Source organism: Podarcis erhardii, assembly GCF_964252035.2.
Source record: "Podarcis erhardii genome assembly, chromosome: 6".
NCBI classification, from domain to species: Eukaryota; Metazoa; Chordata; class Lepidosauria; order Squamata; family Lacertidae; genus Podarcis; species Podarcis erhardii.
Genome location: NC_138510.1, coordinates 38,626,685 through 38,652,489, shown reverse-complemented (window position 1 = coordinate 38,652,489; position 25,805 = coordinate 38,626,685). Strand labels below are relative to the sequence as shown.

The window sequence follows — 25,805 nt, the reverse complement described above, 5'->3', positions numbered from 1 at the left end:
GGAGAGGTAGAAGGTGAAAAGTAGCAAGGAGAGAGGCTGGATGGAAAGAAGTAATAATAATGGGGAAAATGTCACATTAAAATTTCAGAGCTGCTGCTGTAGCAGCAGCAGCAGCTGCCTCAGCCTGGGGGGTGAAAGAAGCCAGACAATAGCAAAAGGAAGCATGTAGCATCTTGCTAGCATTCCTGTGGTCGGAACAAGCCTATGCAACTGCTGGAAAATTCCACCCTTCTGCAAATCTTGTCTGTGATTATTGTGGGCTTTACTTCTTTTCTTCTTTTAAAGAATCTTATATATGGCCACAAACCTTTCCTGCTGCAATTACATTAGACCCTTACGAAGCTTTTAGTTATTACAGGAGCACTGGGAGATCTCCAGTTCTTTGGGGAAATTATGATTGGCAAAATGGGATTCTCATGTAATAAAAACATGAAAAACTATGAAGTCACAGTAAGGCTTCAGTTACAGGTAGAGCTGATTATTGCCTCAAAGAAGCAGGAACTTCATACCGGGAATTTCTAATGTTTTCTTTCTTTTCTTTTTTAGTCCACTGCTACTATTCACCACTCTGCTGCCTTGCAGGATATCTTCGAGAGAAGTAAAGGCTAAGGAGTAAACCCTACACAAATCCAGAGTGGAGTTCCTAAGAAGGGTGGCTGGTGCTTTGTATGCCTCCTTCTGGCAAATCCTGCAGCCAAGCTGATGCCAAAGGCATTGCTCTGCTTTCCTTTGAATCACATCAGCAAGGCTGAGAAGGGGGTCTCACCTCCATACACACTGCCCAGGCTTGTGTCTCAGGGAGGCCACTTTGGTGTAATGCCAACCCAGTGGTTTGACCTTACCCTCAGAGGTTCACTCCATTGTCTCTCAAGACAGATGGATGTCAACAACTGTTCACCAGAACTGTTCTTAAATGATTACTGCAAAAGGGTCTTAACATCCTCTAAACAATAATTTACAACATTCTCTCTAATAGCAAACTCAGGTTGGTTGTGTGCTTACAGTATTGGAATCAATATGGAGGCATTGCAACACAAATGGGAGATACCCACATGCTCAGGTGAGCCCCAAAGTATGCAAAGTATGCAAACCCCAAAGTAAAACAAACATTTGTTTGTTTTAAACAAAAGGGAACAAACACATGCAGAATGGGACATAACCTTCTCATTGACCTCTAGAACCCACAGCAAATGGAGTGTCATTTAGAAAAGAAAGGCAGATGGGGAGGAGACTGAACTGACCAGCCTGAGCCCCAGCATAGAGTATCCATGAGTATATACTCCACTCAGGTCCTTTTTCTTCATGAGGACATAAGTGGATAGAAGGCAACTCTGAACTTCTGGGTGGAAGGCTTGGCCACTGGTCAGGGATGATTGGAGTTGCATTTCCAATAACATCTAAAGGACACTTGGTTTCCTACTCCTAATTTAAGCATCCAATTCCACCACTCAGAGCAGCAAAACAAAATGGAGAGATGAACCCCTTTAACAAGGCTTAATATATGGTTGGCATTTGGGATCAGGTGCAGGAATTTTCAAGGGATATTATTATTTCTTCTCTCCCACCCTTTCTCTTATGAGAGCCGAGAGCAGCTAACAGCAAAGCTAGACCATTAAAAACAACATAAAAGCACAGTACAAAGTATAGCTGACAAGTCAGCATTAAATTATACAAATACCAATGGTGTCACTCATGGTTCAAAGCCGTGTTGAAACAAATAGGTCTTGAGTTGCCAACTGGATGCATATAATGGGACAATCTGATCTCATCTGGCTGGGAGTTATGGCCCATACTTACTTTCAACTTCAGATATCGCTCTGTTACCATTTCCCCATGTTCCTATCCACTTTCCCATATCTCCCTATATCAGACACATGCTCTCTCTTTGGTGGGGGTGGGGCCGGCACAAACCAGCAATAGGTGGGGATGGAGCCAAAGTAGCAGGACTGGAATCAAAAGTGGGTGGGACCAGCCCCTTTTCTTTCTTTTTCTGCCACTCCTCTTAAACAACTTCCTGCTCTATTTCTGACACCTTGTTTCATCCTCCTTGCCACACACATGGCATTAGGACCTCAGGGTGTCCAGCCTTGACTTTTATAGAAAAGTTGGAGCTGTGTTTTGACTTCCAATAGATTCCCTCTAGAGGGAAGAAAACCCAACAACACTATTGAGTATTATGGGAGGAAACACTTATAGTCTTGTATCAAATGTAATTGCTCAAGTGAAACCTGCAAGCGAGTCTTTTTAAAGGATAGGGAAAATTGTTCAGCAGCATTTATCATCGAAGCCTCCGATTATAGCAGAGAAATGTTCAGCTTCCACAAGTAGAATCAGTTTCAAGATGAATCTGTTCCTTGCAGCAGGATTAAAAAGATTTTTAGGACATTGTGACTTTATGGATGGGGCCTAATGATGCACTGTGAGACAAATTGGCATGTGGACTTTACAAATGAGAGTATACAAAAGATATTTTTTAGCTAAGGAAAACACTTACACAGTCTTGCTGTTGAAAATGCTGTAGCAATCAGAACTGTGGCAAGGGATTACTGTAAAATTCCCAAGCAGTACTAAAGGAGCAAAATAGTATTATTATTTTAAAAAAAGAAAAATTACAAAATAATAGAAGAGGCAATCCATCTGGGACATGGTCCTTTATTATCACTGTGGAAAGAGATCACAAGTTCCTGCTGAGTGCAGGTTTAAACATACATGAAGCCAGGAGTGAAATAAAAGGGGCAATATTCAAAACTCAGGAACACAGAATGGTCAAATTCATAGCACCAGCAAGAAAAAAATGGAGTACCTATTCCTTTGCACAGATAGTATTAACTCAAGACTGTATGAGTAGGATAGCCAAGCCATGGCTTAGTGTGAACACATGAGTTTGCGGAAGAGTGTATTTGTTCTTCCTGGTTATTCTGCTGCTGTGCTGAGCTAAACCATGGGTTTGCTTAGTGCATCATCTGAACCTGGGCTCATGGTTTAGCGCTCTCCAGATGAATCATGACCAGGAAAGCTAGACCATGAGCCCAGATTCTGATGATGTACTGAGTTTTGTTTTTAAAGAAAAATGAGCAGAGCTTCAGAAGGGTGGTATATCATTAGAAAGGGGATTAGCACGTATGAGGATGTGACTGAGTAAATAGACCTTCCTTCAACTGGAAATCTATAGAGATGCTGCAATAACACCAACAGTATCCTGTTAAAAAAGAGAGGGGAAAAAACTTGTTTAAACTATATTGAAACAGATTTCAGAAGCTTTAAATGCAGGGGCAGGAGCCATAAAACTTCTAGAAACCAAAGTAACATGGTGTGAAAAGCACTGCTCAAATTTAACAGTGTCAGACCTGTTCCTTGTTGCCTTTGCCCAGAGGTAGATTGCCAACTGCACCATTTGGAAAATCTGGCTCATTCTCAAAAAGAGGCTAAGTGAACATCTTTGATTGTCCCATCAATAAGTGGGACTATAAAGCTGTGTGGAGATTAGTGTTACCATAAACCTAGTCCTGAAGGTCGAAAACGATCCTTTACAGCAGCATGATGTATTTGCCACATTAACAACAGGTGGCAAACAGTTCAACAAGATTTATTAGTCACAGACCACTCTGCAAATGGAAGTGGAAGAAGATACTAAGGCATACCTCACATTCAACATCTCCAAAGGCCTGAATCAGTACAAAAGGCTTGTGTTTGGTACCACATCACTTTCTGGTATCTGGCAAGAGGTAGTGGATCTGATTCTGCAAGGGAACCCCAGAACACAGTGATAGGTGAAAGGGTTGAATCAGCGGCGTAGCGTGGGTTGTCAGAACCCGGGGCAAGGGAAGTAATTTGCGCCCCCTAACCCGGGGCAAGGGAAGTAATTTGCGCCCCCTAACCCGGGGCAAGGCAAGTAATTTGCGCCCCACGCCGTGGCGCCCCCCCCCAAGCCTCTATATTCTGCGCTTGTCAGGCTTGGCTGCTGGCCCTCCGTGGCCTGGCAACGGACTCAAGAGACCGGCCGTGGCGGCGCTGGAGGGCTGGTCTGGGGCCGGAGAGAAGCCTCGGAGAGTTCTCGCTGGGTTGACCTCGCAGCCTGGGTTACCCTGCGGGGCTGTTGTGAAAGGCGAAGGCGAGCGGCAGCGTGGCTTGCAGCGGAGCAAAGGGCACGACCACGGCGCCGGGACGTGCCCTTTGCTTGTGCCCCTTTGCTGGGGAGGCTGAGAAGGGCGCCCCTTTGCTGCGCTCCCCCGGGAGGTCCCCCGGGAGCAGAGCCCGCTGCCTGCGCTGGCAAGGAGGATGAGCCCAGCTGGCAGGCCGGCCAGAGAGGAGCCTCGCAGGCAGCGAGTGGCTGGCTCCTTGCGGGCGGCGGCGGCGGCAGCGCAACTCCCTCCTGCCGCGAGAGGCGGGCAGCAGCCGGGCCTCGGACCTGCAGCCAGGAGCGCTGCCTCTTCCCGCGCCCCGAGGGCTCCCCGCGCCCAGCAACCCGGGGAAAGCGCCGCACTTCCACCACTGGCCCTGCTTCCACCACTGGCCCCTGAACCCCAAGGCTGAGGCTCATGGCGCGCACCCCGGCTTGCAGCTCCTCCGCCGCCCTTCCATTGGGGCAGCGGCCCGCAGGGACGAGCAGGCGCGCTCTCTGTCCCCAGCTGAAGCCGAGGGGGGCTTCTGGTAGCCCCGGGGTGGGAGGCGGAGGGGGGTCGCTGGCTGCAGCCGCCTCGCCTCGCCTCCGTTCTCCTCTCAAATCAGACACAGATGGCTGCTGACAGCGAGGAGAAGGGGCGGGGGCGGAGAAGCGCAGCGTGGGCAGTGGGAGGCGGCTGGGGGGGGGCTCGCAAGAGAAGCGCGCCCCGCGGGACTGAACCAGGTTCCTCTCCCCGGCTCCCGCAAAGCGACGTGCCCGTCTTGTGCTCTCCGCAAAAGGCGCCAGATCAAAGCGGCAAACGGTACAGATCCACACCACGCCCCCCGCGGAACAGTCGTGCCCTCCACATCACAGGCAGCTCAGAGTTAAACTCTGCGCCCGAGGCTCTTCGGCAACTCCGGAGGCGGCGAGTGCGCCCCCCAGATGTTGCGCCCGGTGCGGCTGGCCCCCCTTGCACCCCCCACGCTACGCCACTGGGTTGAATAATATCTGAAAGCCTTGGTTGCCCAGGCAGGTGATGCCGTGATGCAAGCCAGGCAAGCAATGTCTCACTGAGCAACTAGCGTGCAGATTCCAACCAGGCAGACACCCTTACCCGAGCTTGGGGGTGTTGTGGTGAATGCCCCCCTATGCTATGTTGATCCTGCCCAATGCCATTTACACCCCCATGCAATGTTCTTTTGCCTAACAAAGGAATGCAATAATTTCACTAAGGAAAAGGTTAAAAAAAACACCAAGTGCCAATCAGGTTGAGAGGGGGGAAAATCATTTCCGGCCCTGTCAGCCAGCAACCCAAAATTGCTCAGTGAAGGCTCTAACCTGAGGGTGGGTGGGCAGGAAGCTCTTGAGGCAAAATGGCCCAAACCTCCAGGGGAAGCAGCCTTATATAGGCTTTCCTCTCCTCCCCCTGTGCAAGGGCTCATGGGACAGCTTTTTCCCATGAGCCCATGCAGACAGGATATTGGGCAAATTGCTCAGTACTTTGCTGTAATTTATGGGCTATAGCACCACCTGGCAAAGGCATCCCATGCTTATTGGGCATATAGTACTGAAACATTTAGAAGAATATAGCTTATTGAGACAACAGTGAAAAAATGTGATTGACCCCCAAAGTTTCATTAGCTAGTGATACATAGTACTATGTTGGCTTAACATGCCAACAGAAAATACCAAGCAAGAGCAAATTCCACTTCATTCTGAACTGCAACCATAAGTGATACTACATCATCGTGACCAACCCATAGAATGATCACACCATTCCTCCACTCACATAGAGCAATGAAATATGACCTGTGGGCAATCAGCCTGCTTTCCCACCCCTTCCCCAAACTTACAAAATGGAAACTGAAAACTGTGTTGAGAGTGACCTTTATAGACTCCACCGTGTGAATGGAGAGGTTGTGGTTGGGAAGAATCTTTGCAGCTTGCAGGCCTAATGTTAAACTGGTACATTAGAGAGGATTTTGTCAAGATTAGTATTTTTTTTTCCTGCAAGGTCAATCACCCTAGAGTCTCTTTTCTTTTTCAAGGAAAGAGCCTTTCAGAAGGAAGCCTGTAACAACCAGGCCGGAACTTTACCCTTTGGGGATTAGTACGATTTAGATCTTTGAGAACTGAAGCCAAATCCTAAAGGGGGAAACAAGTTGAGGCTCACTTTTTTAACACTCCTAGTTGTGTGAATAATCCTGCTTCCACAGTTGTGTCCAACTGCTTGATTCAGGGCTATAGGTATGAGTAAGAGCTGGCTCACTTTAAACTCCTCCTAAGCCTATGGGAGCATGCTGTGTAAATCAACAAGGAAGGAGGGGAATGAGTATTTGCAAATGTTAATATATGATGATAGTAAAATATGTTGTAAGTATGACAGATAAGATCAAACAACAGACATAAAACAGTTAAATCCCAATACTGCTAGCAGTTTGGGGAGAGCCCAGAGGCTTCAGTGCTAGAACAAAAATGTAAAATCTCTCAGCAGTGTGACTTATTTTCAAGATAAAAGAAAACAAAGCATTTCCCAGTGTTCTTTTGTTGAGGAAAAAGAGGAATGAATAAAACCCTACCTGAGGATAACATACAACCATCCAAAAGGCTATTGAAGACTAAAACTAGATGTGACAGACCAAATACTGATACAATGGTCTGTTGCCATCCCTTCTAACTAGGCCATCATTCTGATTTCTATCCCAGGTCTCAAACAACTTGTACTTAACAGAGACATACAGATGGTTCAGATATTTGCAAATTGCTCTACATGGAGTATTTGCAGTCATGCCCTGTGGAGAAAATAATGTTTGGCCCACATTACCTAAAGCTGAGGCAGCCAACATCGTCCCACCCAAATGTTATTGGACTACAATGCCCATCATCCCTGACCGTTGGCTATGCTGGCCAATTGGAAGTTGTGATTTGATAACACCTGAAGAACACCATGTTGACTAACTCTGATCTATAGATACTAATGCCATGTCCTGACAAGAATATGCATGAGTAACAAGGCAAAAATGTATCACCGTGATTGCATGTATTAATTGTGATAGGAATTGGTTGTAGGTATGGACATGCCATGTCAGATGTCTCTAGGGTGCCTCAGGCCACTCCACATGGAGCAGTTTGTAAAATATAAACACAGTTGGACATCAGCTTCAACCAGCATACATTCCAGGGTTCATGGACCATTAATATAAGTCCTCCTCTTGCTGCTCCGTAGGCTCACATGCTCCATTGTTGGAGCCTGAGAGCTCCATTACATGCAACTGAAAACAGCACACCCGTGGTAAATTTTCTACTCAACAGGTGTAATTTTTCAGTGGCAAATTGCCTGTGGTGTACTTGGTCAGATCCAGCATGAGTCTTACACCTACATTTGAATACAGGGGGTATCTTGACATGCAAACTAGCTCTTGATGTCCCAGTCAATTGGATGGTGGAAAGGAGAATGCTGGGATCTCAGTGATCCCATCCTGCATCCCCCCTTGCCCCCTAGCTAATTAGTACTGCTAATTGCACTCCAGCTCTTTGGAGAGCTATAGAGAAATGCAGAAAAAGGTGCTGAAGGCAGTATAAATCCCATAGGGGGTGCTGGCCATCTTACAGTGGGTCACAGGGAAGGCCTGTGTAAGACATGTGTGGCTTTCCATGTGTTGTCTGATAAATCAACAGGGCAGTTTACCTGTTTCCAGGTTGATCTCTCCAAAGGCTATGTGGCCTCCCTGACCTCATCAACCAGGGACATTCTATGTAAAGTTGGTGGCAAAAATGCCTAAAGGTTGGAGCTTTAAGTGACACTATGCCTTCCTGGTAGAGTCGGTGCATGTGACAAGCTTGAGGATTGGAAGTACACACTGGATCAAGGAATGGAGCTTTTTCCACACTGATGGTGATCCCCACAGTGAATGTAACATGTAGACCAGTTTGTATATGTTTTAAATTGCTTTAAAAACTTTAAAATTTTACTTTTCAACATTCCTGTAAGATTATAATGAGAACCGATGAAAGCTGACATTAATTAAACAGCCCCCTCAAAGCCATGGAAGGATGGGTGGAAAAGCATGATGTTACGACTAGTCATCTGTTTTCATCCTATTTTGGCAATTTAAAGCCAGTGGTTGTTTCACCCCCTGCCCAAAGTTATGAGATACTTCAGGTGAAATAGCTTCAGTTCACCCTGCAGTGGAAAAATGAAACATTTCAGAAACATGAAAAGGTTTCTGTTTTGTTTGTTTTTAAAGAAAAATGGGCAGAACCTCAAAACAGGAGGTGTCCTAATTTTTCTTCCAGGAGGATGGTCCACCCCTGTCCTTAAAGATATGAATCAAAGCAATACTTTGAAGGTGTGACTAATGGGTTGCTACTTATATAGCAAACTATGCATTCCTTTGTTGTTCATGGAAACCTCATTCCACACCCTCTAATAACTGCATCTCCCAAGGTAACTGTAAGCAGAGACTGGGGTTAGATTCATGAGATTGCACAAAGTGTTCATAATGGATGCCTACTTGATTGGCACTGGAGACAAAACCTTATACCTCTAGAGCTGGTCTACCTATTCTGACAGGCTCACATGCATTAGTCAAAGAATAGAACACTTATAACTTGCTAACCCCTTTCACCAGTAAAGCTTTCTGCTGTCAGTGCCAGCCCTCAGCTAGCTGTCTATCTAGGCATGTCCTAAGCACTTCTATCTTCACAAAAGGGGTGAGGAACTGGAATGAATGTTGACTTCAAGAAGACTGACTCCCACATGTGTGTATGTAGGATTTCAGCCTTCGTTACTTTTCCCCACACACTCATTTCAGCTGTAGCATGTAAATAGCCTTACGTGTTGACACTATTCACACAAGAGAGCTATATGATTGTCTCATCTGATGTAGCCATTCCCATGTTGTGGGTGCTCCTGAGAACCTTTATTGCAGGCTCCCCTGAGGGTCTAGTTAGAGCCAATAAGGCCATCCACTTTATGTGGTGCTAACTTCCTAACTCTCATAAGTTTAAAGATAAATATGTGGTGGGATAGCTAAAACATCCAATACAGATTTTAGGAAATAAAAAGAGGCTCATCCCTAAGTAGTCACTTTTGTTTCTGCCTGAGGAAAAAATGCAATAAAGTACTAGCCTTCCCTTGCCACGGGTATATGTTTAAACTTTAACTCATATATATATATATATATATATATATATATATATATATATATACCGTATACACACACACACACACACACACACACACACACTTGGGGCCTCTTCAGACTAGTCTTTGTTTGTTTGTTTGTTTGTTTATTTGCAGGTATATTCTGCAACATGTCCCTGATGGAATAATAGTGCATTACTAATGGGTTTATACTAGACTGTCTGCACAGCTTTCGCTTTATTAGTTATTCTGCATTGTTTCCTGAATGATATCACATTATTGCCATCCAGAGAGGCACTCCTGTGCTGTAGTGCAACAAAAGCAGGAGAAAAACAAACAAACATGGGACATTTGTGGTTTTAAAAGTGAGAGGGTTTTAGCAGAAAAGACAGGACATGCCCCAACTGAAAATGCAGGATGTCTGCTCCAAAACTGTTGCAGGCACAAACAGTATTGAAAGCGGTGATATTATGTACAGTATCACTACCCTGATACCATCGTGTGCACAAATAATCATGACTTCGCAATAAAAATATATTTGGAGGGGTCTTGCAGAGATACCATTTTGGTCGTTCAGTGAAATTTATGGGCATGTATCCGTGAATTACAACAATGAGTTACTATGCAAGGAACATCTTGTGACTTGCAAAATCACACTCCCTACACAATATTGGGTCAAGAACAATCCAGTTTGAAAATCAGGTGCCTTGCTTCACATTCTGGACAAAAGAAACACACACACACACATGCAGACACACAATGGAAATACAGAATGCCTGAATGCCATCCTAGGTTGCTTCAGGCATTGAGGGGTTATTAAATCAGCCCTCAGAAAGATTTGTATTGTGCATTTCTGCCTCTTCCACACATTGTGTGGGAGTTAATAAGTAATGGGATGAGCATGATGGGATGAGGGAAGGCCCATAGGGTAAATGATGGAGTGGTGTAATTTAACAAGTCAGTGAAAGCAGCTGTTAAATCATGGCTAAATTATGCCGGTGTTTGCCAGAAGTCTTTCCCTGTATTCAAATGCTTTTTCATAAAATATTGAAATTTCTTTCAGCAAAGATAAATGAAGACTCACAGCAGCCAAGCAACTTAAAGCATTGGACTGAAGCCCTTTCTCCTTTTTTAACAGCATGGGTGAGGCAGCACTATGGTGCATTTTCAAGGAGCTGAATCTATTGGGGGGGGGGACCAGTCCAGGACAGAGAGATTTAGAAGGCAAATATGTGAGAGGATTTCATTTATTGAGTCTCTCACGGCCTCTGAGTAGAGCTGAGCCAAAAACCGTTTTCTTGCATTGCAAATAATATACTCACCTCTGAATCCTTTGAAAAGTATGCCGTTCAGGAGTCAGATTCCATGACCAGACCACATCAGCCAATCAGAATTTCTGTTTCAGTGCATTTTATTCAGTACTTTTATTTGACGTCAATCCACAAATCAAAATCCTCTGGGCAGTTGATAAGAATTAATAAAATACACAAATACAAATAATATAAAAACTCAGCAAAAGCAAGCAAACATAAAATACCAAAACCAGCAAAAAAGGTCATATAAAACTCACTCCTTTAAACCACAAAAAGCTGTTTGTGCCCAAATCTATATGAACTAAAACTTGTAATTAAAATTAAAAGACTTGGAAGAATAAAATGGTCTTCACCTGGGACTAAAGAAAACTATAAAAACTGGTATGAATATGAATTGCTTGATAGCAATACCCTTCTCCTGCAGAATGGAATTTTAATTTTTCCTGTTACTGTTTTACACATTTTAAGTTGCTGTATATTTTAGATTCCTTCCATATTCTTTCAGTCATGTGTGTACTCTGCCCAAGGACTACTTGGAAAAGAGTAGATTATCAATTTTCTTATTCTTCCTGAAAGTCTTTGTTAATACTGGTCTGTAAAAGTGGGCAGATATATGCAGCGTCTATTCTCTATTACCTTATTAGCTTTTCTTTGCTGTAATATAATCTTTTCAAATGCTGCATGATGTTTTTAACAAAAGATGTTGAAAATAAATAAATATAACGGAAGTACCAGGTGAGACTCTCTGAGGAGGATGTTCCACAACTAGGATGGGATGGGGAAAACAAAAAGACCCTCATAATAAAATATGGATGAAATGAAGATATAACCCAGTGTTCACCTCAAGAAAAGCCTAGTCCTTCAGTTGCTGCTTGCTACTTGGTGCATCTTTATATGTGAAATAAATAATTGTGGTATAGAATGGACCTGCACGGAAGTTCTGTCCGATTGCATCACGGCAGTGCCTTTCCTTATTTTTGTTACAGCTCAGAGTAAAAAGCAATCTCTGTCTTACAAAGAATTGCTTTGCATTTTGAGACCTCAGGGAATTAGACCAGGCCAGGTAATTATCAGGATGCATCCAAGAGTTGAATTGAAATTTACTCAATGGGCAGAAAGCAATACAATGGATTGAGATAAGAAAAAGCAGAATTAGAAGAATGGCTCAAAAGAGATTGCCTGGCCTTTATCAGGCTTGCAGTCTCTTTTGAATTTATTTGAATATATATGCTTTAAAGATTATGTTTTAAACTGTCATCTCTAAAATGCTGACCTCTTTGTAAATCAACTTTCCTTGTGAGTAGTATAAACGCCTGTGTACCTAAAAAGGTGAAGGGGGGGGGGAGAGCCACCCCTCACTCAAATATTTATAGACACACTTTTTCTGTTTTGTCCTCATTTGAATTTCACATTTGGTGGTAATGAGATTCAAACATTCATTGTTGGGCTAAATCCCATGAAAGATATCAGGAAAAGATGAGAGTGAGATGGACAGTTTGGGGCTCGCTTTAAAAAAAAATTAAGGAGTACAGGTTTTCAAAGCATAAAGTTGTCTTTAGAGGCTGCCATGGAGAGGATGTCAGACAGGTTTTTGGTTTTGGTTTTACTTACGGTAATTTATGAATCACTTCCCATGATGCATCCCAAAGTGATTTATAATATAATAACATATATAAAAGATAATGTTAAAATTGTTGCAGATATAAAACAATTATTTTAAATATATATAGATGTAAAAAAAAATTAAAACAACAGCATATATGATCAGTTCTCAGCAAGATTTTAAAAGGATAAAGATTTTAGAAGGTTTATTGAAAAGAGGCAGGTCTTCAGCAGGCGCTGAAAAGAGAATGTGTTTATTTGTTTGTAGATTTATTTCATTAAATTTATACACTGCTTGAATGTAAAACAACCAAACAAACCTCAAAGTGGTTGATCAAAAGAATAAAACAATAAAATTATTAGCGAAAGAAATTAAAAACAGCAGTTCAAAATGTCCAAAAAATTAAAATGAGAAGTGAACGGGAAGCAGACTGAAACATGTATGAACATTCTAGATGACAGGGTAGTCTTGTCTAGGGCCAGTTCAAGACGTTTTGCTGTCTGAGGCAAAGGAAAAGATGGCTTCCCTACCCAAAGCACATATAGAAGCCAGTTGGACTGTCAGCTGAATCTCACTTCAATGCCAGTAAAAGGAAAATACCTTCCACTGCACTTGAGGGCAGCCAACTAGCATAGCGGGTACAAGGCAAGTCACATGCCAATCACAGTTCTACCCCTTCCCTGCCCCTCAGCAGATGCCACCTGAGGCCACTGCCTCACTCTGCCTCATTATAGGGCCAGTCCTGGACTTGTCTAAACAACAACAACAACGTTATTATTTATAACTTGCCCATCCAGCTGGGATCCCCCAGACACTGAAATGAGTTTCAGTGAAGGCACCTGCCTGATATCAATAGGCAGGGAGTTCCAAAAAGCAGATGCTGCCACACAGAGAGATTTCTTAGAAATGTGTAGCAGGTATTATATGTGGGTCTTATGCCAGTGTAGCCCAACTGCACTGGGAATCAGCCAGTTGAGTTGGATACATGCTGGATCCTAACTCACTCATCCCATCAGATTTGGGGTTTGGGTTGTTCCCCAAGAGGCAAAAATATAAGGACAAACTTGATAGAATACTGGGGTGCTGGATTGATGTTGATTAGGAAAGAGCTCTGGGTGCATATATATTTCTCTCATTCCCCTTCACTTCTGTATTTGAAATTGGAAAGACACACATTATAAGCCCATTCCTTCTCAGAAGGAAACTGCTTTTTCAAAAGGATGCTCTGAAACTTCCTGTCGCTCAAGGAAGTGCAGAGCACAAAACAATCATTTAATTTTCCCTCTTTCCATCTCAAGCAATTACTCAATTGCAGGCAATGAGATTTTGCAACAGCTTGTGGCACAGTGCTGCAGGAACCAGAGTTTTAAAAGAGGCTGGTTCCATACACCCCCATGGGCATTTCCATTATATTGGGCCATTTACATAGGAGAGAGCTTGACCTGAATTATGTACTTATACTTATTTAAACCTGCTATTGAGGATGATGGATATTTTGGTTCACTTTATAGCCAGCTTCAGAAATAAAGTTCTTTCACTCGGGGGCAGAAGGAAACTCGCAAGGATTTAATTTTAAAGTAAGTTATTTGGAAGGGGAGATCATCTATTATTGAAGGTGAAGTGCCAGGAGGAAAGATGGTGACAGAGATTTTAATTCTTTGCAAATCCTGCAATTTCATTACTTTCCTCATTGAATATTTATGTCGCAATGCAACATTAGCACTAGCATCTCTGGGCCTCCCAATTATTATTGCTAGATAACTTACAGGCCGATTGACAAACTAGTGAAGCCAGGGTGTTTGGGAATTGAGCCAGTTTAATCTTACAGGAATTTCCATTGATTGAACTAGTTTGTAGATCTCAGTCTTGGCTACTTTTGCTAGCAAGCGAATCATGAAATGATAGAAGCAGAGGTTGCACTTTTAACATGATGTATTATTATGTGGTAGTGGAATGATTACTTGCTTTCCCCTTGCTCCATTCCAGTTATTCTTTAGGTTTTCGGGAATAAATTCTACAATTAATTATGGAATTGGAGTCTGCACAGTTTGCAGTTGCTTAAGCTGAAATGACTTATGACAGGGGACATCTGGAAGTTTGAGAACATCCTAAAGGCAGCTACCAGTGGCGTACCAAACCACAAAATGGCAGGATGGTAAAAGCTACCTCCAGTAAATAAAAATGGAGCCTCCTAAATTTGCATGATTCCCATTATATGTAGGAAAATGTGAAACTGATAAACTCTCAGCCAGTGCATCTCCTTTTGACTTCTACCACTAGGGAGCAGCAACAACAATAGTGAAGGAGGTAAAAGGTGGTCAGGTGACAGCTTTGCCATAGTGGATGTCAGGAGCGCTAGTTAAGAGCAGACTGACATGATGGATAACAATGTAGGGAAAAACGACACGTAAAACCAGCTGAAGCATTAATGAGTCTGAGGAACTCACTGAAAGAAAATACACTATACAGGAACAATTGGCTGGGGGTGGTAGTATGGTGTTAATTTTAGTAGTGCTGTGGCTTTTCTTCCTGAGCTTAAAAGAAGGGGATAGAGACAATAGAGTGGCTTTTAAATTGTTGGCAGGAAGGACTGAGTTGGTTGATGAGATCGTGAAGAAACCTTGACAATAAGATTTCATAATTCTTGCTTCCCACATACACAATTTTCACACAAGAACTTTGAATTTAACCGCTGAGAACTTATGTAGTGTTTTGATGAAGGTGGGCTACTATGCATGACTTACCATGGCAACTGTGCATATTTTATGGTCTTTACAAATTCCAAAATAGTTGAAAGCAAACTCCCCATGTTGCTCCAGCATCCAATCCAAGGTATGGTTAAATTAGAGGGGGAAATCAGAGGAAGAGGAATTTGGAAGTCCCAACCTTCACTGCATTACTGGTCAAACCAGGTAGGATGCCAAAAAGTCTTGACACACCCTGGTAGAAAGGAGATGTGGTTTGGGGTTTGAAATAGTAACAAAGTTTTATTAAATACAGTTAATGGATCTGCACGCAGGTGGCAACTGCTAGGTGAGCTAAACAAAATAGTGTGAGATCCCATAAATCTGAGGCACTGGAACTATGCTTATGTCTCAAATTTTGCAACAAACTGCCTTGGCTCAGGGCCTCAGCATAGCTACTTATAGTCCTTTCTTGTTGGCACATCAATTGCGCTGAGGAAATTCTGCCTATCCGCATGCCACCAGCTGTGCCAAGAGAGTAGAATAAGTTAGAGGTGGCTTTGGGGAAGCATAATCTGTTCGCCTGCACTGAGCACCTAGCAGAGAGAGCACTGCAGGGGGCACAGCAACAGCGATGAACAAGGGAAGGAGAGGCGGGGCCCCAAACCTTTAAAGCCCAAAGTCCACCACTGAATAAGTACAATGTGGAACGTGGTCACAGTGTAATCGTGGGCATTTTGTTGCATCATTTTAAGCATTTTAATTATTAAATGTAGCAGTGGATAAAAAACTGATGAAGCCTCATAAACATAATTGGTATTTATTTTCCCACATGGCAACACCAACTGCGTTATGCTTTTTCACACGTACCCATTTTGAGTTGTGGCAAGTGTACTATTGATCTTTCGTTGTCTCCTAAACCTGGTTTTCATTTTAAAAATAATACAGCTTTGGTTCTTAATAGGTTTTCTACGTATTATGGATACAGCCTGTGAAATATTAGCAATTTGTCCATGTTATGAATGGGTGACAGTTCTAGATACAGGTCTGCTAGTCTGTGGTTTATTAGGGCAAGCAGTCTATCAGGGTCACACCAATCTCGGTCTGCCTTCAGCCAGCCCTTACCTGCCTGCCATTGGCTTTGGTTCCCACTACTATTTGTCTTATTGTCTTCTTCCCTAGTAGTCTCCATGGGCACCAGCTACTAGTTATCCAGGGAAAATGCTAGGGGTATGACCAAAAGGTGTCTACATGTTGGATGAGATTTCTGTTCACATTTATCAATTGATTGCATAAGAGATAGCATGAATTACATTTGACATGCTATAACTGTTGCATTTTTTTTTGTTATAAACTAGCAGTATACCGAATGAAACATCAAGTTTATCAGGACAAAACTTAGTAATGGAACCCTTTATTAGAGATGGGACCAGGGCAGGCTCTACTATTAGACAGAGAAAGGTAGCCACCTGTTGGGAAACAGAAAGAGATTGCAAGGAATTAGCGGACATAGCTGTGCATGCCATGCAACCTGTCCTGCTCCCCCTAAACTAGCCTGTTGCACCTTGAAAAACACTATCCTGTCACTAGATTCAGCTTCCAGTCTGGTTGGCTTCTGTACGTAGAATGGGGAGGAGACGCCATCTTGTTATTTGCCTCAGGCAGCAAAATGTATTGGGCTGGCCTTGGACAGCTCCGAGAGTGAGATGGCATCTGTACTATATGACATGTTCCAGATCTTGTAATATGAAAAATAATTGATGCAGACAAAGTGGGAGGGGGGATCATTTGTAGTTTGTAAGTGCTTTTACTGACAGCCTTATATTTATTTAAATTCTACTAATGCCTACAATTGATTCTGTGGTGAATAACTGTGCGACAGAAACCCCAAGACTATAATCCCACAAAAGCCAACTTCTACTAACTGTTATGCATAATTATGTTAAACTGCTCATTTTTGTTTAATTACAGCCCATCATACTTCTCAAAATTCAGTCAGACTTTAACTATATCCTTAGGAACAAAATAGTTCTTTGATTACAAATAAATTAGACACTTTTATTAATTAAACAGAGCACATTTATAGTAACTGCAGACAATCTAGGAGAAAAGAGGTTTAAGCCTCCCTCAAAATTCATTTCTCTCATTTAGTTCTCTCATTCAGATAGGCACGCTGCATGAGTTTACAAGTTGTTATTTTTGAATGTATTAACACTCTCAGGAATATTCTTCTTGGAAAGATTTGGGAGGCAAAGATTAAAGCACAGATCTCTGGCAAATTGCTTATTGAAATTAGCTGTCTTTTGCAAGGAAAAACTGCTCAGATTCAAGCTAACATTCAGTCCTCCAGCAATACATTCTGACTTTCATATGAGAAAGTGCTTGCCTGCCTGCCGCTTAATTTTTATAACCTCGAAGGGAGCGCATTTGCTTGGAGATTGCATGACAAGCAGAAACTGAAATTTAGGAGCTTTACAACATTTTTACTGGCTGATTTGATTTTTATCACAGCAACATTTTTTTTTTTTTGTCCTTACAATCATACTTTGTTCTGCCTTTCTATTTCACTGGGACAAATCCAACTGAATTAGCCATTTTATATTGTAGCTGTCAAAAAGAGAAGTGTACTTTGTACCCTAGTGAAGGAAATTTTACTGTGCCATCAGTGCTATTATGAAAGAAAGTCAGAACAATCATTCTCACCCCCTGATGATTCATAGGCCTTAAATCCAAAATGGATTGTTCAGATCATTCAGGTTCAGTCTCTTGCATATCACAGGGTGACTCACTGTCAGTTGAACGCCATAGAGGGCCTGGATTTTTACAACTTGAATAACTCAATCTAAGATCAATAGATTTGTGTAACACATTTAGATCATATGTGTAATTTGCACAGTTTGCACAGATCTACACTATTTAACAGCCATGGCTTCCCTTCAGAGTATCCTAGGAAAGGCTGCTGGGAATTGTAGCTGTAAACTATAGTTCTGAGGGAAGTTGTAACTGTTAACATGGTGTAAACGTGCTTTAAATTATAGTGTGGATTTGATTATGGTAAAAAGAGTGACAGGAGGATGGAGGGAGATATCTGATTGATTAACAATTCATAGTTCTGGATTTTTGGATTTCAAATGTTCTCTGAAACAGTAATATTAATAGGTGCAAAATATTACACTGAACTTAAATGGAGATGTTCTGAAGCCTCTATGTCCAAATCAGGCTTTACCAACTTAGAAGCTTTCATCTACAACTCCCATCAGACTCCCAGTTGTTCTGATTGGGGCTGAAGAGAGTTGTAACCCCAAACACCTAGCAGGCAGCAGTTTGGAGAAGACTGGTGTAAATGGTTAGTTCAAAATGTGGAGTGGATTGTGAGCTCAAATTAGAAAGTCGCAGAAATGTTGAACAAATAATTTGAGAGCAAATGGAGGATGGAAGTTATTTGAAAATGTTGAGGAGGGAGCCCTGAACTTATTAATTTATAAAATAATTATTCAGCACCACAACCTCAAAAATGCAATCCTGTTTTTATATTGATAGAGGAAGAAGAAGAAGAAGAAGAAGAAGAAGAAGAAGAAGAAGAAGAAGAAGAAGAAGCTGCAGCTATATATACAACTACACATCCAGTTCAACAGGGAATAATAACTATATTAAGTAGGAGGAAATATGCAACTTGCAGTGAACTGAAATAACTAGGAGTTTTAAAAAACTATAGTGTAGGCAAGAGGTTCTGCTATGTGTTTTGTGCATGGATGTGTGCATATGACAGAGAGCAAGAAAGAAGGATTTAAACATGTTGCAAGAGGTTGAAGAAACAATTTGAAATTTATAATTCCTTGAGTTCAGGTTTACGAATATTTCATTTTATCAAGGGGATCACAGAGTGGGATAGTGTATATCTGACTACAGATCTGGCCTTTCCTGACATCTTCCTTGGAAAAGCTCCCAATATATTTTGCCCTTAGGAACTTTAAATCATTACTGACCGCATTAAGTTCTGCAAGGCTGGAATGTTTCGGAGCACCCTGCGGATTTTTAAATCAATCACCTCATGCTTAATAGATAGCCCCATGTAGAATGATGTGTAGGTAACAGTACCATAGCGTAAAAAGGTTTTTTTAAAAAAGAAGGTAAAGGACCCCTGGACGGTTAAGTCCAGTCAAGGCGACAATGGAGTTGTGGCATTCATCTCGCTTTCAGGCCAAGGGAGCCGGCGTTTGTCCACAGACAGCTTTCTGGGTCATGTGGCCAGCATGACTAAACCGCTTCTGGCACAACGGGACACCGTGTTGGAAACCTTCCCACTGTAGCAGTACCTATTTATCTAATTTCACTGGTGTGCTTTCGAACTGCTAGGTTGGCAGGAGCTGGGACATAGTGTAATATAGTGGCAACAAGAGTAAATACTGGGAAGATGTGTTGTGGGTAGTGGTTAATGAGCTGGGGTTGTGGGCAGAATCAGATTATATTTGACCCCCCTCCTGATCTGTTTGAGCACATCTGCTCCTCCTACCAACCCAAACACCAGCCCTGCCTCGATTGGCCTCAGCTGTCAATGGGCAGATGGGAGGCCTGAATACTGCCTGCACATGTATCCTGTCCAATGTACATAGACAAAATGTCCATAGTAAATCCCCCCAGGGAAAAGAATGTGGCAATTGCATGACTGTTGCCTGTACACATTGTATTTCATGTGTGTAGGCCATATTTGGACGTGTCTTCACCATCTGAATGACCAAGGCTGAAAGAGGCAGGGCCAGTGTTCTGGATGGGCAGTGAAGGTTGGCCGGCCTGGTCTTCTCCATGCAGTGGTCTTGGTAAGGAGGAAAGTACCATCCTACCTGCCCGAGGAATAGTACTTAATGGGATAAATGGTTGCTGTTATCATGTACCTTACACTCTGAATCATTTTGCAGGATCTGAAAGAAGGCTGAAAGTTCAACTGATTCAACTTCTTTTTTTAATCTAACTATGATGACAACTTCAATACCGGCATTTTAGATTCTTCTTCCTGGAAGCAAGCAGAAATAACCACACCAAACTCAGGGAATGTCCACCATATTCTTAAACACTAGCCAGCTACTGTGCTTACCAAAGGGTTGTTAAGTGGTATCTGAAGTCTAATTCTCCCCTGGTTCTCAGTCACAAGGTGGTGGAGTGGGGAGGTCTGTTGAAACCTATGCCTATTCCCAGACTACAAATGTACAATTAGTTTCACAATACGGTCCTATCATGAAAAGAAAGCCTGGCAGTATCTCCCTTGCAATATTTGATTTGCCTTAGATGGCGTTAATTTAACCCTTCAGAGCAAACTGTCAAGTAGGGTTATTTTTCTCCAAAATCTGATCTCTAAGAAAGAACTGGCTTAGAATTTATTTATTTATTTATTTATTTATTTGCTTCCTTTCTTTCCTTCTACTATGTCTCTGGGCTTTCTTTAAATTCCCCTCTGCTATTTGCTGTGTCTGGGCAAGCCCTTCATGTCTGGTATGCACCTTAAGACAGAATTATCAGGGGAAGTGATCATTAGATAGCAGGTGGTAAAGTCTCTCTCTCTCTCTCTCTCTCTCTCTCTCTCTCTCTCTCTCTTTTGGTCCTCTTTCCACTGGTATTCACCCCCACTCCTACCTGCCATAGGCAGAGCCTGTGCAAAGGCAGGCACCGACACCACCATACAAGAAAACATCTGATGATGCATGCAGCTGGAATACAACCATCCTCACCCATCGGTTGTTGTTTTCATTTCATATTAAGACAAGCAAGATCTTCAGGGACCATGACTATGACAATACTTCTGGTGAGGGACTTCTGCTGGTATATCTCTGGCTCGGCCAGGGGGTGGGATAGCATAGCTCAGCCAGGAAAGTCCAAATCTACCAAATCTAAACTCTTATGTCCAGCTGGATCTTGGATTTGAATTGTGCTATAACAGTAACACGTTGAATTTAGCTCAGCGATGGACTGGAATAATCAGCAACGGGATATACGTATGACTGCATCTCAAGACAGTTTGGAAACTCCAGCTGGTGCAGAATTTAGAGGCCAGGTTGCTCACTGGAACAAGGCGGTTTGAGCATATTACTCCGATCCTGGCCCAACTGCACTGGCTACTGCGTAGTTTCCAGGCCCAATTCAAAGTGCTGGTTTTGACCTATAAAGCTTTAAACACCACAATACATCAAGGACTGCCTTTCTCTATATTAATGAAGCTATCTTAGGCCCTTCTTCAGGTACCTCCCCCATGAGGGGTCCATAGAGTGGCGACACAGGAATGGGGACTTTCTGCTGTGGCTCCATTGGTGAAATGCTCTCCCCAAGGAGGTTTGCATGACACCTTTGTTACATATCTTTAGATGCCAGGCGAAAACGTTTCTCTTCAACCAGGTGTTTGACTGATTAACCTTCTATGGCTTTTAAATGTGTCTGTGGGAGGGGGAGTTACTGGTTTGTTTTACTTTTGCTTTGTTATGTATTTTGTTTCTTCATGTTATATTTTTATGTTGTAAAGCACTGTGTAATCTTCGGATGAAGGGTGGTATACAAATTTAATGAATAAAAATATAATACCTTGCCCTCATACTTCCATATGTTTCAAAGAACGCTGGAGATATGAAAGTTGGCCTACGTTGTGTGTTTGTGACAGTGGGGGGTATAGCCCCTCAAGATCTTCTTAGCACAAAAACAGGAGAAAAGAACTCCCCATAGAATTCTGCATGTTCAAAAGGGTCTAGGGTTTAATTAGAAGCAAGGTCTCTCCCTTCAATGCTCCTTTGGGATTCCAGAGGTAGAGTCAAAAACTGAATCTTCGTCTGAGAATGTTCAAGCAATTCCTGAACCAAAGCCTTGAAGAGCAAAGGAGCAGCTTTCATCAGACAAAGCCCAAAGATGTCAAAGATTTCCTATAGAGGGATCCAGCAGCTGCTTGTTAGGAAGGTCAGATGAATGTTAGCAGAAGTGGTGCAGTTAAGATATTTCAAAGCCTAATGCCCATGTGGGTGTTCCAATTTGAATTTTGTAATTCATATTTTTGTTTGGGATTACAATTTACAAAACAGAAAATGCAAGACAATCAGATGGAATATTTTTACAAGAGCTATTCAAATAGGTTAACAAGATAAGACCAACCACAGAGTTAAGCTGAGTAATTATCTATATGCTTCAGCTTGCATTCTAGGGAGGAAAATGAACCAACCCAGGTTTTGTCCTTTACCTTTTATTCAGTCTAAACAAAGGGCTTATCCACACTTACTTCCCCCTCCCCCCTGTGCTTTCCAGGTATTGTCCACACTTAATAGCTCTGTGTCTGAATGCCCCCTTTTTTTGTTCTAGAGCTTTCCCTTTCTGTGGAAAACACAACTTTGCATTTGCTCCAATTCAGCTTTAGAGAGTGGGTTTTCTCAGGGAAAGCTTTGAAGCAAAACTAAAAGCGGGGAAGTTCTCAGACATGGAGCATTAAAATGCAAACTTGTGCCTGGAAAGAGTGGGACAAATGGTAAGTGTGGGTGAGACCAAAGATGTGTTATTTTTAAGTGGAACAATTAAATCCCTTCTGTTTCATTATCTATATATGAGTCAGAAAGAAAGGACATAGGGAAAAGAAGGAACAAGCAGAAACTGACAATGAATGAAGTGGCCAGCCAAGTGTTAGGGAAGGAAGAAAAAGAAGAATAAGTGGGGGATGGGAGAGAGAGGAAGATGGATTGAAGAAATAGTCCAACTCTTCAAGTGGTTGCTACACCTTCTGACCCCTTAACTTCTCTCACCCTTCATATATCCTAGTGCCTATTAGAATGCTCTCTTGTAGCCAGTACTGAAAGGCACAGGAGCCAAGTTGCATATTACAGTTGTCACCCTAGCAACAGTATCTCACACCTGAGTTTGACAGCAGTATTGTATTACTGGCCTTTAACAAATGGATAATGAGGGGCACCACGGAAAACTTGAAGCCTCCCAAGCGTTTGTAGCAGTTTAGGTCAGCATGTGAGGCAGGGGTTGCAGAGGAGAGGAGAGGATTCAAGGAGACAGTGTGCAATTTCCCAGGATTGACTTGATTTCCTGATTGGTACATTTCAACTCATTTGTAGGCTTCTCCTAAAAGTGCTAGTGAAAGGGCCAGACATCTAAGTACATGCAGTAATGAGTTCATGGAAAAAAGATAATGTATGCTGGAGTGTGGAGCTCAGGTTACCCCTCTTGTCACAACTCTCTTCATTATGAAAAATCCATCATTCTGGCTCCATTGAATAGGTAAACTAGCAAAGGATTCCAAGACTCCCCAGCATGGAGGCAGATTTTATCTTGCCTGAGGCCAGACTAGCTTAACTTTGGAATGCACGTTAAATCCAATAAGTGCAGGAGTTAGTTTAGTAAGTAATTTAAGAAGACAGTACACTCCCTCCTCCCTCCTCACTACCTGTCAAAGTCCTGTAGAAGAGAATAAAAGAGCTGTCGAGGCCTCAAACTCTCAAACTCTTACTTTATGCAAGATATAAAGTAAGATGAGCACAAAAAGAAATGTCTGGGGTTTGATTTGTGGCTTCAGTACACATTCTATCATGCTGCCTAAGCTTGGTTTTGATTTGGATACTGAATAACCATGCTTAATAGTCACAAGAAATGTTCAATTTTGATTATTTGGGCCTTGAGCTTAAATCCAAGGGTGCTTTTCTAGAAGCAGGTAATCTCTTCAACTCAGGCCTTTTCTGACTTAGCAGAAGAGTGCTGTGTGAGAAAAATGACCCAAATCTAGAGATGGTCTTCCATTCGTACAAGATTATTTGCAGTTGTGTCTCCTAAATTTCTATATTTTGTGAATAGCAAACCCTACGGACCAGAATACATATAGTTTCCTATTTTAATATAAACCCATGTAGCAATGTGCATGCAGTTCTCATTGAAATGGAAACCACACACAGCAGTTGCTTTCAAGCATAGATACTTTGAATCTTCAAGAACACAGGATGCCTTGCATTCCAATGGGGACGGCATGTGCTCTAGCCCTTAGGTGCTACTTTCCCAGTGTATGATGGTCAGATGCAATGGAGGAACCAAGCTCCCACACCTGCTACTGGATTACTCCTTAACTTTATATAGATAGATACAATATTTCTTATAGGGCAATAACTATATCAGTAAAGGTCTTGTTTCTTTTTTAAAGGGAAAACTTATGTGACTTTTTCTTTTCTTTTCTTTTGAGGAGAGAATTCCAGACAACTGTAACTGCTCCACTGTGGAAGGCAAAAAAAGTAAAAGTGCCAATGTCCCCTCTCTGAACATATTATTAAAGGCATGGAGATGCTATATCCTTTACTTAGTAAGGTTTACTGAATGCTTTGTTCACTATTATCCATTTTAAGTCTGCGGGCCTATAGGAGAAATCAGCCAATACTAACCTCATTCCATTGCATTTTCTCCCTCTTTTAAGAAGAAATGTTCTCACTTTCTTTCTAGCTTTTCCTGCCTGTCTATAGCCTTAAGCAAGTTTCTCCAGATAAACCAGCCTATAATAGCATAGGAGGTTTTAATAGTCAATCCAATATATTAACTGCAGCATAAAGGGTGTTACTATTCAGCCCCAGGACTAACTGTCTCTCTGGGGTTCCTTTAAATACTCCCCCCTAAAACAACACTGTAAATGCCCATAAAAACCCACAAACTTTACTCAGAAATATGATGAAGAGGTAAAAGGGAAAACAAAATAAAAAAATTCCTTCCAGTAGCACCTTAAAGACCAACTAAGTTAGTTCTAGGTATGAGCTTTCGTGTGCATGCACACGAAAGCTCATACCTAGAACTAACTTAGTTGGTCTTTAAGGTGCTACTGGAAGGAATTTTTTTATTTTGTTTTGACTATGGCAGACCAACACGGCTACCTATCTGTAACAGGTAAAAGGGAAGTTATATTGCTCCTTTTAATTAGTTTGCTGCTTTTCCTCTACTCACACTGGGTATCAGTAACAGAGATAACAACCTGATCCTGTCAATAGTAACATCACACACAATGCATTCAATTAATATTTGTCCCATCCAATATGCTACTGTCCATTATTTTCACATATACCCCTTACCTTCTTTTGTCATCAATGTCATCTTCTCTTTCTTTGGCAAGTGGCAAAACTCTAAACAGTTCGGGTTGTATCTAAAGTAGTGCTACATGAACACTCTTGTCAGTGCACTCCCAAATCTGTTCTAGGGCTTCCCCCAAAATTAGCTGAATACCACTCTTTGCATCAGCCTTCCTTGATCCAAAGTTATACAAAGTTAAGATGCATGTGGAGGAGCGGGGACGCAAACCCAGTTCACCAGATTAGGAGTCTACCACTCTTAACCACTACACCACACTAGCAACAATTGGAAGGCACCAGATTAGGGAAGGCCACTTTACATGTTCTGGCTCAGCTCACCCACAAGCTCACTAGGTAGCCTTAGGCCAGATTTAGTCAACTTTTTCGGATCCAGGACTTGCTTTTAACCCAAACATGCACTTGGGGACCCATTTCTTAATCGGGTTAATCAATCTACTGTACTTTATTGGCATAGAAAAAGTGCATCATATACATGGATCAGAGCACAACACAGTTAACGAAACATAGTAGGAGATACTTTAGGATAAAATCTTTCTTAATCTTCTGCCGTGTATTTGCATGGTGTTAGTGGTCCTGTTGAGACCCACCTTGGATCAGGCCTCAACTCACTAGTGCATGCCAACCCATCAGCTGAAGACCAGTACCTTAGGCAAACCACTGCTTATCAGTCACTGGGCTCTTCTCGGTTAACATGGTGATAATAATTCTGGCGTATTTTACTGAATTGTGGTAGGGATGAATTGCCACAGAGATGGATGACCGCAACTATTTTCAGGCTCTCTCACTTTCACAGGTGTTCATTCAGAGGTCCATCCCAACTTTTTTCCAAATGTGTCTGCACAAATCCAAACAAAAAAATAATCTGAATG

General features: G+C 42.1%; 2 long non-coding RNA genes across 2 annotated transcripts in view; one reads left to right on the top strand and one right to left on the bottom strand.

Annotated features, from left to right (window-relative positions):
- LOC309343472 overlaps window positions 1-25,805 on the bottom strand; it is a 152,135-nt gene that overhangs the window by 96,044 nt on the left and 30,286 nt on the right. The gene's annotated exons all lie outside the window — the stretch shown is intronic.
- Window positions 13,649-24,160, top strand: LOC309343498. The gene is made up of 2 exons (XR_014157314.1): window positions 13,649-13,748; window positions 24,051-24,160. It is a non-coding gene; the product is annotated as an uncharacterized lncRNA (long non-coding RNA).